The sequence below is a fragment of the Chaetura pelagica genome, unplaced genomic scaffold (genome assembly GCF_000747805.2).
Source record: "Chaetura pelagica isolate M959 unplaced genomic scaffold, ChaPel_1.0 scaffold63, whole genome shotgun sequence".
NCBI lineage: Eukaryota > Metazoa > Chordata > Aves > Apodiformes > Apodidae > Chaetura > Chaetura pelagica.
In genome coordinates, this window is record NW_009952896.1 from 9,569 (window position 1) to 9,976 (window position 408).

The following is a 408-nucleotide window of genomic DNA, read 5'->3' on the forward strand; positions in this document are numbered from 1 at the left end:
GAGGGGGTGGGCACAAGACTGGGGTGTGGGGAGGGTGTCCCTGGGGTGGGGATCCTTGGCGGGCAGAGGAGCAAATTGGAGTGGGGAGGATCCTCTGGGAGGGTGCACATGGGAATTGGGGTGCAGTAGGCTGGAACTGGGAGCTGTTTGGGGAACTAGGATCCTTTGGGAGGGTGCACATCACACGGGAATTGGGATGCAGTAGGCTGGAACTGGGAGTTGTTGAGGGAACTGGGATGCAGGGGATACAGGGTGAGCTGGGATCTGGGGAGATACTGGGAGAATTGGAATCCGAGGAGCTTCTGAGGGAACTGGAATCCAGGGGATACTAGGAGCTACTGGTGGGGACTGGGATCCAGGGGCATACTGGGGGAACTGGGGTCCCGGGGGGCTACTGGGGGATCTAGC